The sequence below is a fragment of the Nicotiana tabacum genome, chromosome 24 (assembly GCF_000715075.1).
Source record: "Nicotiana tabacum cultivar K326 chromosome 24, ASM71507v2, whole genome shotgun sequence".
NCBI lineage: Eukaryota > Viridiplantae > Streptophyta > Magnoliopsida > Solanales > Solanaceae > Nicotiana > Nicotiana tabacum.
In genome coordinates, this window is record NC_134103.1 from 58,677,289 (window position 1) to 58,691,586 (window position 14,298).

Consider the following 14,298-nt stretch of genomic DNA (forward strand, 5'->3'; position numbering starts at 1 on the left):
GTTACAAGACTTTAGTGTATTGGATATCACATATAAGTGTACGAAATAGAATAGTAGAGTAAAATTTTGGGGGAAGTGCACAGTTAGCCATTAATAAAAGATGTATTTACTTTTAAGCCACTGTTTAAAATGTCTTTAGTGTTTAGTCACTACTTTAATAAACTTTTACCCGTCCGGACGAAAATATCCCTCTGCTATAATAATTTCGTTGAAACCTACGCTCCTTATTTACGTGATAACTTCGCTTAGCTTATTTACGTGCAGAGAACGTAAATAAGCTTTTTGGAATTGCAGAGAACTTCGCTCAAACTTTGCATGTGATCGTCCAAATTACAGAAGGTTTTCTCCTCCTTTCTCCTCCTATTTCAAACTAGAGAATTCAACTTTCTCGTCCAAGTTTCTCCATAAAATTACAGTAAGTTCTAAAATTTCAGATATCTCTATATGCTTTTGTATGTTTGTGTGAATTTTTATTTGGTTGGTGGAGAATAAGATACAAGGGATTTGATATTTTTTTTTCCTTTTCTGGATTGCATTGTATTGATAAAATTTCCTGTATTTACAACTTGTATAGATAAAGTTAAGGACACCGTGTCCTTAACTTTATGACTGTTATATAAATATTGAGGACAAAGTGTCTTGTACTTGTATTGAGGAAAAATATTTTTTGAATATTATTTTCATCCTTTAACAAATCAGGACATTTATTCATATTGATAAATGTCCTTAATTTATGACTACTGTGTAAATATTAAGATGTCCTGTATTTGCAGCTTATATTAATAAAGTTTAGGACATTGTGTCCTTAAACTTCATGATTGTTGTGTGAATATTGAGGACAAAGTGTCCTATATTTGCAACTTGTATTAATCAAGTTTAGGACATTGTGTCCTTAACTTCATGACTGCTGTATAAATATTAAGGACAAAGTATCATATATTTACAACTTGTATTGATAAAGTTTAGGACATCGTATCCTTAACTTTTATGACTACTGTGTAAATATTAAGGACATAGTGTCCTGTATTTGCAACTTTTATTGATAAAGTTAAGGACATTGTGTCCTTAACTTCATGACTGTTGTGTAAATATTAAGGACATAGTGTCCTGTATTTGCAACTTGTATTGATAAAGTTTAGGACATCGTGTCCTTAACTTCATAACTGATGTATAAATGTTAAAGACAAAGTGTCCTGTATTTACAACTTGTATTGATAAAGTTTAGGATATCGTGTCCTTAACTTTATGACTACTGTGTAAATATTAAGGACATAGTGTCCTGTATTTGCAACTTGTATTGATAAAGTTTAGGACATTGTGTCCTCAAACTTCATGACTGTTGTGTAAATATTGAGGACAAAGTGCCCTGTATTTGCAACTTGTATTAATAAAGTTTAGGACATCGTGTCCTTAATTTCATGATTGCTGTATAAATATTAAAGACAAAGTGTCATGTATTTGTAACTTGTATTGATAAAGTTTAGGACATTGTGTCCTTAACTTCATGACTACTGTGTAAATATTAAAGACATAGTGTCTTGAGTTTCCTATTTTCTTGACTTGCAGGATGGATACAATATGTATTATAGTTGCTTTTAATGGAAGATGGTGTGATGATCCAAAAGGTCATCTTATATTTTAGAACTCGATTCTGCGCTCTTAAGCCTTACAAATCTCATTTTTATCCTCCTCGATTTGCGTGCACAGTCCGAGCATCTTTTCGAAAAACTTTTATGTTGAAAATTGATAAAAATAAGAATTTATGCCTTAAAAGTTGATTTTAATTGACTTCGCTCAACATTTTTGGTAAACGGGCCCGGATCAGTATTTTGACGGTCCCGGTGGGTCCGTATCTAAATATGGGACCTGGGCGTATGCCCGTAATCGAATTCGGAGGTCCCTAGCTCGAGTTATGAATTTTTGATGAAAATGAAAAGTATGAAATTTAATGGTTTTTAAGAATTGATTGATGTTTGGCATTGTTAGTACCGGGTCAGTATTTTGGTTCCGGAGCCCGGTACAAGTTCATTATAATATTTAAGACTTATCTGTGAAATTTGGTGAGAAACGGAGTTGGTTTGACATGATTCAGACGTCCAGTTGAGAAAATAGAAATTTTAAAGTGTTCTTGATAATTTCATTTGATTTGGTGCTAAATTCATAGTTATAGGTGTTATTTTGGCGATTTGATCACGCGAGCAAGTTCGTATAATGTTTTTAGACTTGTGTGCATGTTTGGTTTGGAGCCCCGAGGGCTCGGGTGAATTTCGAATAGGCTACGAGATGTTTGGACTTTGAAAAAATCTGGTATTTTGCTGCAGCAGGTATTCTGGCATGTCCTTCTTTGCGTTTGCGAAGGTACTCTCGCAAACGCGAAGAGTAAACTGGTCAGCTGGATTTTTCTTCTTCGCGAACGCGAACGCGAAGCGATGGGGGCGTTACCCTTCGCGAACGCAACCAACTCCCCGCGAATGCGTAGTGTTAGGCATACCTGGGGGAGAGTCAGTGATCCTTCATCGCGAACGCGAGCAAGGTCTTGCGAACGCGAAGGCTTGGCAGCCGATACTCTTCGCGAACGCGACAGTGGACTCGCGAACGCGATGCACACTGTCGCCCAGTGCATAAAACAAAATCAAGAACGGGAATAAGCCATTGTCCAACTTTCATAAAAACAAACGGGCTAGAGGCGATTTTCACGAGCTATTTTCTTCCCCAAAGTATTGGTAAGTGATTCTAAACCATTTTCTTTCAATTACCCATTACATTTTGTGAATTATCAACCTAAAATCTAGAGTTTTCATGGTAGAATTAGGAGTTTGGGTAGAAACTAGAGATTTCAAAAATTTGGGGATTTAGACCTCAAGTTGAGGTCGGATTCCAAAACTAATTATATATCCGGGCTCGGGGGTGAATGGGTAAATGAATTTTGGTCCGAACCTCGGGTTTTGACCAAGCGGGCCCGTGGTCGATTTTTGACTTTTTGGAGGAAAATTTGGAAAATTTAATTTATGCAATATAATTGATTCCTTTAGCAATATTTGATATCATTAAGTCATTTTTGAATAGATACGAGTGGTTTGGAGGTGAATTCTAGAGGAAAAGCTGTGATTGAGAATTAAGTGGCCTTCGGAGCTAGGTAAGTGTTGTGTCTAACCCTGACTTGAGGGAATTAGGAACCTCAGATTATTTGCTATGTGAAATATATGTGAGCGGCGTATATGTGAGGTGACGAGTACTTATGCGCCGCCAATTTACCTGGTTTCCCTGTTTTCTCCCGTTTTTCTTATATTGTCTCTTTCCTATGCCTAATTGTTACGTGTTTAGACTAGTGTTGTTAAATTGATCGTTCTTATCATGTTTACGGATTTTCTGGTGATAATTGAGTATTTATTTCAAAGTTGAGATTTATATTGTGGAACCCAATGTTAAAGTAAGGTTTGTACGTGTTGTTCTATCTCCCTGTTGTTAATTCTTCATTGCATTATGGTAAGGGAGAGTGTTAATGCGCGAAGGGTGATTCCATGCCATATTGTGAGTGTTAATGCACGAAGGATGGTGCCGTGCCATATTCTGAGTATTAATGCACGAAGGGTGATGCCGTGCCATATTGTGAGTGTTGATGCACGAAGGGTGATGCTGCGCCACATTATGAGTTTTAATTCACGAAGGGTGATGCCGTGCTATGATATGAGAGTAAAAGCACTAAGGGTGATGCTGTGCCGTTTCTATTGATTTTATGGTGAGGTTGAGAGTAAAAGCACGAAGGGTGATGCCGTGCATTTTTTCTTTACTGTATTCATTATTCCTGTACGTTCACAGACCTTGAAGTCCCCTTCTATCCTTCTATTTTACTGTTTCTTTTATTCAAACAGTTGTATTTCTTTCAGACTATTACTTGTAGTAAATTCTAGAATGCTCGTGAATTGTGACTCGAGATCCGGGTGGTAGTAATTAATACAGTTTTTATATTATTCCGCACTTATTGCATTTTATCTTAGCTAATTATTGTTATTTACTAAATGGAAATAAGGATTTGGTTTAATGATTCTCTAACATTGGCTTGCCTAGCAAGTGAAATGTTAGGCGCCATCACGGTCTCGACGGTGGGAATTCCAGGTCGTGACAAGTTGGTATCAGAGCACTAGGATGCCTAGGTCTCACGATTCACGAGCAAGCTTAGTAGAGTTTGGAGGATCGGTACGGAGACATCTGTGCTTATCTTCCAGAGGCTATGAAGTTTAGGAACAAATTTCACTTATATTCTTCTCTGTCGTGCGATGTTATTTTCTCAATACTGATTGAACTTTTCTACTCTTATTCTCTCATAGATGGTGAGAACACGTAACGCTTCCTCAGCTGAACAACAGCCAGAGCCTCCAGTGGCAGCTCCTACGCGGGGCAGAGGTCGAGGCCAAGGCCATGCCAGAGGCCGAGGTAGGGGCAGGGCTCAGCCCAAAGCCCGAGAAGCAGCCCCAGCAGTGGAGCCTCAGATAGAGCTCGACGAGGAGGTTCCAGCCCAGACTGTTCCTACTGGACCAGCTCAGGTTCCGGATGGGTTCATTGCTACCCCAGTACTTCAAGACGCTTTGGTCCGTTTGGTGGGCCTTATGGAGAGCGTGGCCCAGACTGGCGCATTTCCCATGGCACCAGCAGTCTCTCAGGCTGGAGGAGGAGCCCAGACTCCCACCACTCCCGCTCCGGAGCAGATGGCTCCCCAGTATTAGGCTACAACAACTTATCCAATCGGAGTAGTTCAGCCTGTTGTTGCGCCACAGACCGGTGATGGGTTAGCTATGTCTTATGAGGCTTTGTGGAGATTGGACAGGTTTACCAAGCTCTTTCTTGTTCACTTCAATGGTGCTACTTCAGAGGATCCCCAGGAATATCTTGACAGTTGTCACGAGGTTGTACGAAACATGGGTATATTGGAGACCAATGGGGTCGACTTTGCTGCATTTCAGATGACTGGTTCTGCCAAGAAATGGTGGAGAGATTATTTGTTGACCAGACCAGCTAGGCCGCCTGCTCTTACTTGGGACCAGTTCTCTCAGCTCTTCATAGAGAAGTTTCTGCATATCACATTGAGAGAGGAGCGTCGCCGTCTGTTTGAGCGTCTCTAGTAGAGCAGTATGACTGTTACTCAGTATGAGACCCGTTTTGTGGATTTGGCCCGTCATGCTATTCTTCTGTTTCCCACCGAGAGAGAGAGAGAGAGGATGAGGAGGTTTATTGATGGACTTTCTTAGCCTATCAGATTGCAGATGGCTAAGGAGACTGGGAGTGAGATTTCTTTTTAGACGGCTGCTAATGTCGCTAGGCGAGTCAAGATCGTTCTTGCTCAGGGAGGTCAGGGGTCTGACAAGAGGCCTCGTTATTCTGGTGAGTTCAGCGGTGCCTCATCTAGAGGTAGGGGTACTTTTGGTAGAGGCCATCCTCCCAGGACGTTTCATTCAGCACTCAAGGCATCCCACGGTGCCTCAGGTAGTTGTGGCCCTCAGATGCATTATTCCAGCCAGCTAGCCTATAGTGCACCACCCGCTCCTATTAGTTCACCTCTACTCCAGAGTTATCAGGGTGGTTACTCAGGTCGACAGGTCAGTTTCAAGGTCAGCAGTCACAACAGCCGAGGTTATATTATACTTGTGGTGATTCGAGGCACATTGCTAGATTTTGCCCTCGGGCAATGGGCAGCTCACAACATTAGAGTTTTCGTGCCATGGTTCCGACACCAGTTGCTGCACCACCTGCTCAGCCAGCCAGAAGCAGGGGTCAGGCAGCTAGAGGTAGAGGCCAGACCGTTAGAGGTGGAGGTCAGTTCGTTAGAGGTGGAGACCAGCAGTTAGAGGCTGTCCCAGGGACGTAGTTCAGAGTGGTGGGGCCCAGCCCCAGTGTTATGCTTTCCTAGCCAGGCCTAAGGCTGAGTCATCTGACACTGTTATCACATGTACTGTTTCAGTGTGCAGTAGAGATGCTTCAGTTCTATTTGATCCGGGGTCTACTTACTCCTATATGTCATCCTATTTTGCTTCATATTTGGATGTGCCCCATGATTCTTTGAGTGCTCCTGTGTATGTGTCCACGCCAGTGGGGGATGCTATTGTTGTAGATCGTGTTTATCGTTTATGTGTAGTCACTATTGGGAGTCTTGAGACTCGTGTAGATCTTCTACTTCCCGATATGGTTGATTTTGATGTCATACTGGGTATGGATTGGCTGTCACCTTATCATGCTATATTAGATTGTCATGCCAAGACAGTGACCTTAGCCTTGTAGGGGTTGCCTCGATTAGAGTGGAGAGGGACTCTTGGCCATTCTACTAGCAGGGTTATCTCTTATGTGAAGGCTCGATATATGGTCGAGAAGGGTTGTCTGGCTTATTTAGCTTATGTCCGCGATTCTAGTGCCGGGGTTTCTTCCATGGATTCAGTGCCGGCTGTTTGTGAGTTTCCAGAGGTGTTTCCTGTAGACCTCTTGGGGATGCCACCCGATAGGGATATTGATTACTGCATTAACTTGGCTCCGGGCACTCAGCCCATTTCCATTCTGCCATACCGCATGGCCCCGCCAGAGTTGAAAGAATTGAAGGAACAATTGCAAGATTTGCTTGATAAGGGCTTCATTAGACCTAGTGTCTCGCCCCGGGTGCACCTGTGTTGTTTGTGAAGAAGAAAGATGGATCGATGAGGATGTGTATAGATTATCGGTAGTTGAACAAAGCCACCATCAAGAACAAGTATCCATTGCCGAGGATTGATGATTTATTTGATCAGCTTTAGGGTGCCAAGGTATTTTCGAAGATTGATTTGAGATCTGGATATCATCAGTTGAGGATTAGGGCATCCGATGTCCCTAGGACAACTTTTCGGACTCGGTATGGGCATTATGAGTTTCTAGTGATGTCATTTGGGCTGACAAATGCCTCAGCAACATTCATGGACTTGATAAACCGGGTGTTCAAGCCCTACTTGGATTCCTTTGTGATTGTGTTTATTGATGATATCTTGATCTACTCCCACAACCGAGAGGAGCATGAGCAGCACCTTCGGATCATTCTTCAGACTCTGAGAGACAGTCAGTTATATGCTAAGTTCTCAAAATACGAGTTTTGGTCTAGTTCAGTTGCTTTCTTGGGTCAAGTTATATCAGCAGAGGGTATTCAGGTGGATCCTAGGAAGATTGAGGCAGTTTAGAACTGGCCTAGACCCACATCAGCTACAGAGATCCGTAGTTTCTTGGGATTGGCAGGTTATTACCGTCGATTCGTGGAGGGGTTTTCATCCATAGCAGCCCCGGTGACCAGGTTGACTCAGAAGGGTGCCCCGTTCAGGTGGTCAGATGAGTGTGAAGCGAGCTTTCAGAAGCTCAAGATAACTTTGACTACAACGCCAGTATTGGTGTTACCCACAGGTTTAGGATCGTATACGGTATATTTTGACGCATCCCGTATTGGTCTGGGTGCGGTATTGATGCAGGGTGGCAAGATTATTGCATATGCTTCACGACAGCTGAAGGTCCACGAGAAAAATTACCCTGTTCATGATCTAGAGCTGGAAACCATGTTCACGCACTGAAGATTTGGAGGCACTATCTTTACGGCATGCCATGTGAGGTATTGACAGATCATCGGAGCTTGCAGTATTTGTTCAAGCAGAAGGAGCTCAATTTGAGGCAGAGGAGGTGGTTGGAGCTATTGAAAGACTATGATATCACCATATTGTATCATCCCGAGAAGGCCAATGTGGTGGCCGGTACTTTGAGTAGAAAGTCAGCTAGTATGGGTAGCCTTGCTTATATTCCAGTTGGTGAGAGACCACTTGCATTGGATGTTCAGACCCTGGCCAACCAGTTCGTGAGGTTGGATATTTTTGAGCCCAGCCGTTTTCTAGCTTGTACAGTTACTTGGTCTTCTTTGTTTAAGCGCATCCCAGATCGGTAGGATGACGATCCTCATTTACTTGTCCTTAGAGACATAGTGCGACATGGTGGTGCCAAGCAGGTTACTGTTGGAGATGATAGAGTTTTAAGGATGCATGGCCGTATTTGTGTGCCTAATGTGGATGGACTTCGTGAGTTGATTCTTGAGGAGGCCCACAGTTCCCGGTATTCTATTCATTCGGGCGCCGCCAAGATGTATCAGGACTTGCGACAACATTATTGGTGGAGGAGGATGAAAAAAGACATAGTTGCATATGTAGCTCGGTGTCTAAATTATCAGCAAGTAAAGTACGAGCATCAGAGACCTGGTGGTTTGCTTCAGAAAATAGAAATTCCTGAGTGGAAGTGGGAGCATATCACTATGAATTTTGTGGTTGGACTCCCAAGGACTTAGAGGAAGTTCGATGCAGATTGGGTAATTGTGGACAGGCTGACTAAGTCAGCGTATTTTATTCCTGTGGTAGTTACCTATTCCTCGGAGCGGTTGGCAGAGATTTACATTCGTGAGATTGTCCGTCTTCACGGTGTGCCCGTGTCTATCATTTCTGATCGAGGTACGCAGTTCACCTCGCACTTCTGGAGAGCAGTACAATATGAGTTGGGTACGCGGGTTGAGTTGAGCACAATATTTCATCCTCAGAAGGACGGGCAGTTCGAGCGCACTATTCAGATCTTAGAGGATATGCTCCGTGCATGTGTTATAGACATATTATGCTCTGTCTCCCAAATAGACTGTCACTATATGTCGGGTCCAAACACACTCACGCAAGTATACGTGGTCGTCAAGTAATAAAGTAGTGAATAAAGTATCGTTCCCACGAAGACTTATGATTAACTTTTGACTAATTCAAACTCGAATAGCTTATTGATTCAAGATATTTCTAACAAAATATATAATTTTCTAAATTACTACCTAAAGACTATCAAATAATGAATTGCTAAGAATTAAACACAACACTTAAATAGTTTTGAATAACAATCAATAGGATATGATATTCCAGGGTCACGGGTCATCTAACATTCATGTTGCATTCTTAGTTTAAAATAACTAAATGATTTATCTGAATTGTTGATTCACAGGGTTAATTTCACTCGTAAGAATCTGTCGAGTTCTTACTCGCCTATTCAAGTTAACTTAATACCTATATGTCTATGGAATTAAGTTTAACAAGAACGCATTTACAATTCCTGTATTGCAACCGAGTAAGGCAATTAGGTATATGTCTATCCTAATCGCGAATCCGTTCCCCGATGCCCGGGTTTGAGAACTTACTCTATTTACTTCTATATGCAATCTAGGGTTCCCACTTTCGAGTTCAACTCTAGATTCGTAGATAGTATTTCACTGTTAGCTACTCAGCAAAATAATAAAAAAATAGAATTAAATAAACAACCCAATATGATAAACCCAACGTCGTCAAATTAAACTTCAAACATCAACATTCATGTATACCCATGACCCTAGAACAATAGGGTTCTTAGCCACTCATATTCAGGCAATCATCCAAAATTTCATAAGAGTGCATAAGAATCAATAAAAGAAAGAGAGAATAAGAACTCCAGACGAATTCCGTGGTTTTAGAACTTGGTTATAGCTTCTCCTCCTTCTCCGATCTCTCCCCCCTAAAAAAAGCGTTTTTAAGCTTATATATTGCGTCCAAAAGTCGTGGGCTAGAGTTCTCCTAACCCTAGTCCAAATCGGCTTCAGGGGTTGATGCTAAGGTGGATGCGACGCATCCACCTCGTCCTCCATTTCTTAACTTTGCATGTGAGGGTGGACGCGACGCATCCTTCTTCTCTTCTACTTCCCAGTTTTGCATGCGAGGGTGGACGCTATGGGCCGACTTCACTGCTAAGGGTGCACGAAAGATGATGTTTTTCTAGGTTGGATGCGACGCATCCAACCCTTCTTCCTTTGGCTAGACCACCTTTTCTTCATATTTTGCACTCCAAACACCTTAAATCGTCACACATAATTTAATTAGTCATAAAACCAATAATTAAACCATGTTGGGAATTTTAAAGATCAAATAACATCAAGAAGTGGTTAAAACATGGGTAAAGTAACATCAACACATATCGAAATATGCCAAACATCACTACCCCACACTTAAACCTTTGTTCGTCCTCGAACAAACCATCACTATAGTAGACGAAACAAAATTAAGCTCTTATCATTCAAAGCACACTGCACCTATGACCATGGTTATTTGCAATAATTAGGCTCTAGACTATTCATCACATACACTTCCCTTTACTTATGCCCTTCTTTAAACATATTCAAACAAAGACAACATGCTCACAACAATCCTAGCCTCAAAAACCGACTCAATGACACAATGCACTCATGGCTTGAACACCCAACATCATAGAGAAGTCTAATAACGTTACCTATCCCTCGTGAAACCATGTGCCCTCACAAAAACAAAGAAAGTCAAATCAATCCACACATTCGAATCTCATGCTCATATATCAACGAAAATCGCTCACTCTCACAAAAGAAGTCACATGCATGTAATTGGTACCATAAGCTTGCCCTTAATGTAAATCTCTACTAATGAAAGCTCGCTCGATCTAAAATCAATTAGGACTTTTTCATGGTTGTAATGTGGGCTAAGGGAAAGGTAGGATATATTTTAGGAATAGTGACTCAACCTCCTAAGCACTTTAACACATCATCAAATAACTTAAGCGCAAATTCTTCAACACCACTTCAATTTCACAAATAATATCACCCCAACAATATTTCCTCTTTCTTTAAGCACTACTTTAATTCATACCCACTAGCAAGAACAAGACAATAATTTATTCATCTATATTTTTCTTTCTTTTTTTTTTCCAGATTTTTCTCTTCTTTTTTTTTTCCTTTCAATTTCCGCTAGTGGTGTATTATTTTACAAAATAAGTGCACCCTTCTTTCTTTCATTGGTTCCACTCAAAAGTCACCCCACACTTAGTCCCTTCTTACTTCTTTTAGTGCTCATCTAACAATTAAAGTGCTTTAAGAGGTAAAAGGATCAAAACAATATCAATTAAGAATAAAAAGGGTATAGGCTTGTAATGTGGGTACCAAATAACAGGTCTACAGGCTCAAAAGGGTTAACTAAGGATAGATTTTATTTGTGATAAGCAATAAGCGCAAAAAGATCAAAGAAAGCCGAAAATCATTTTTCAAACCGAGTATCACCTCAAATTTCGCTTCAACTCACATACCGGGCAAGTTCTAGACACAAGTACAATACATGGACTACACAAAAACCTCACCACACATGGCACATGACTCACTAAGGACGGTCACATTCCGACTCTCAAACAATGTAAGTATTCACGGAGCCACGAGATATTAAGCATTAAGCGCAAGGTGAACATAAGTCATGTAAATGAGACATAGGCACCACAAAACATGCTATCCAATTTAACAAGGCATCTTCAATAAATTCAAATCATACAGAAGATACTACACATGCCAAAGCATAAATATGTTACTATCAAACAAGTCAAGGGCGCCTAGGTTCATCATTCTTGCTCCTTTTATTCCCTAAATTCCTAATCTACTCGGAAAGAAAAAAAATTACCCGGTTCAAACTACATCTCATGGAAAAGAACCGAGGCACAAAGAAAAACCACAGGGGATTATTACTACCTAAAGAAAGCTAAAAGACATATTTTGGATTTTTGTTTAGACTTTAATCCCTCAAGAAAACTGTCTAGGAGATCAATCGTCGGGAAAAGTCCAATTTTTCTACTTTTTTCGTTTTTTTTTCTTTCACAAAAGCTACTACACTTAAGTATTCACGGAGCCACGAGATATTAAGCATTAAGTGCAAGGTGAACATAAGTCATGTAAACGAGACATAGGCACCACAAAATATGCTATCCAATTTAACAAGGCATCATCAATAAATTCAAATCATACAGAAGATACTACACTTAAGAATGAGTACTACAACTAAGCTAAAATAGCACAGAAACTCATCCAAACGATCTCCTCACCCCACACTTAAAATTTTGCAATGTCCTCAATGCACACTATAAATAATAAGAGGGTAAACGAGATTCCCTGGTAAGTCAAAGGCCGAAGCAATAGCGGCTCACGAGGTACTCAGACTTCCCCCAGGCATCGTCTTTTGTGTGGGCACCCCACACTTAGTCCTCACCATCTAGCTCGCTTTTGCACTCTTCTAATGGCTTTGCTTCCTATGCTCATAATCCTACAAAATAAAAATAAATACTACAAAATAATAAAAATAAAATAAAATAAAAAGTAAACAAAAATAAAAGAAAACAGTAAAGCTGGGTTGCCTCCCAACAAGCGCCTGATTTAACGTCGCGGCACGACGCAACATGTTCTTCATGCCTCCACTAAATCCATCGTGGTCTTGTGACGTGCAATGTCACCACCCCAATAGTGTTTTACTCTTTGGCCATTTACCAAGAATGTCGCATTGGACCCCTTATCACACAATTCTATCGCACCATGAGGTTTCACACTAACCACTGCAAACGGACCCGACCATCGAGATTTAAGCTTTCCTGGAAAAAGCTTTAGCCTTGAATTAAACAGCAGAACTTCTTGACCTGGTTCAAACTCACGATGTTGGATATGCTTATCATGCCATCTTTTGGTCTTTTCTTTATACAATTTGGTATTTTCATACGCATGCAATCGAAACTCATCAAGCTCGTTGAGTTGTAGCAATCTCTTCTCACCGGCCAAGTCCATCTCCATATTTAGCTTTTTAATCGCCCAATATGCTTTGTGTTCAAGCTCGACGGGCAGATGGCAGGCCTTCCCATAAACCAACCTATACAGAGAAGTACCTATTGGGGTCTTGTATGCAGTGCGATATGCCCATAATGCGTCATCCAGCTTCCCGGCCCAGTCTTTTCTATTCATACTTACTGTCTTTTCCAAAATCTGCTTTACGTCTCTGTTGGAAACTTCTACTTGACCACTCGTTTGGGGATGATAGGCAGTGGAAACTTTGTGCTTAACTCCGTATTTTGCAAGAATATTATTCAGCAATTTGTTACAAAAGTGAGTTCCCCCGTCGCTTATCAACACTCTTGGAGTCCCAAAACGTGTGAAGATGTGCTTATTTACAAAGCTTACCACTACCTTTGCGTCATTAGTAGGAAGAGCAATGGCCTCCACCCACTTAGAAACATAGTCGACCGCCACCAAGATGTATCTGTGCCCGTTAGAATATGGGAATGGTCCCATGAAATCAATCCCCCAAACATCAAAGAGTTCTACTGCCAGAATATTTTGCAAGGGCATCTCGTGCTTCCTCATGATAGTTCCGGTTCTTTGGCATCTATCACAATTTTTAACGAAGGCATGTGCATCCTTAAATAATTTTGGCCAATAGAAACCTGATTGTAGCACTTTTTGGGCGGTTCTATCCCCGCCGTGATGACCTCCATATGGCGAAGCATGGCAGTCATGCAGTATAGCCTTCATCTCTTCCTCAGGAACACACCTTCTTACCAACTGATCTGCACATTGCCTATATAAGAATGGCTCATCCCACATGTAGAACCTTACATCATATAAGAATCTTCTTCTATTGTCAGGTGTCCATTCTAGTGGCGTCACCCCACTTGCAATAAAATTCACATAATCTGCATACCATGGGGCTTCACCTGAGGTGACTGCTAATATTTGCTCATCCGGAAATGTTTCTTTGATTGACCCTCCTTCAGCTACATGGTCCCGACTTTCTAATCTGGACAAATGATCGGCCACTTGATTTTCTATCCCTTTTCGATCTCGGATCTCTAAGTCAAATTCTTGCAAGAGGAGGACCCAACGAATCAGCCTCGGCTTGGCGTCTTTCTTTTCAAATAAGTATTTGATAGCTGAATGATCTGTGTAGACGATGACTTTGGTTCCCACTAGATAGGATCTGAACTTGTCAAACGCCCACACCAATGCAAGCAACTCCTTTTCAGTAACTGTATAATTCATCTGAGCTGGATTCATAGTTTTGCTTGCATAATAAATGGAGTGAAAGATTTTATCCCTCCTTTGCCCCAACACCGCTCCGATTGCTATGTCACTTGCATCGCACATCAACTCAAATGGTTGTGCCCAATCGGGGCCAATGATAATTGGTGCAGTCACCAATCTTCCCTTCAGCTCCTCAAATGCTTTCAGACATGCATTATCAAACTTGAAGGTAACATCTTTCTCTAGAAGCCTGCACAAAGGAGAAGAAATTTTCGAAAAATCTTTAATGAAACGACGATAAAAACCTGCATGACCCAAGAAACTGCGAATGCCTTTGATGGATGTCGGTGGGGGCAATTTTTCAATCGTCTCCACCTTTGCTTTATCCACCTGTAGACCATCTTTTGAAA